The sequence below is a fragment of the Mus pahari genome, chromosome 13 (genome assembly GCF_900095145.1).
Source record: "Mus pahari chromosome 13, PAHARI_EIJ_v1.1, whole genome shotgun sequence".
In the NCBI taxonomy this organism is placed as follows: domain Eukaryota; kingdom Metazoa; phylum Chordata; class Mammalia; order Rodentia; family Muridae; genus Mus; species Mus pahari.
In genome coordinates this window covers 7510756-7511467 of record NC_034602.1, presented here as the reverse complement: position 1 = coordinate 7511467, position 712 = coordinate 7510756, and positions in this window count along the sequence as shown.

Below are 712 nucleotides of genomic sequence, written 5' to 3'. Positions count from 1 at the left end.
AAAAGCAAATGCAAGGTATAAAAATAGGAAAGGAAAAAAAAATCAAAGCATCCTTATTTGCATATGGTATGGTTATATGCATAGCCTAAAGATTCTACCAGAAAACTTTTAAACTGACAGGTACTTTCAGTAAAGTGGTAAGATACAAAAATTAACATATAAATCCAGTAATTTTCTCATATACCAATAACTAACACCTGAGAGCTGTCCTGGTCAGTTTTAATTGTCAACCTGATGTTGAAGCCGGCTCCCCCAGCTTAGCTGCAGCCATGTTGTTCCATGCCTGTCAGTCATTTCATACTGACACAGAAAAATAGCTTGACTCGGAGCAGGGTCAAGCTAACCACATACTAGTTATGTTCTCGGGTTTGTTAAGCTTAAGAAATTCTACAACCATAACTCCACTTAGGACCAATCAGACTAAAGGTCAGTTAGAACTTTTCTGTCTAGCTAGCCAAATAGCTTGAGTCAGAGCTGAGCACCAGGCAGTGTTTCCTGAACCTGCACTTGAGCTCATTGTGGGTTTGCCTGTATAAACTGGCCCTGAAAAACATTCAAGGCACAGTCAGCTCCAGAGTCTAGTCTGCAGCCCTGATCGATCAGTCATGCTGTGTGTGTTCAATAAACCAGCCCTGTTTAACCGAGATTGGTGTCTTAGTGGTTTATGTTTTAACCCTTGTTTAAGTATTATGCCTATGTGACTCATTTAAAA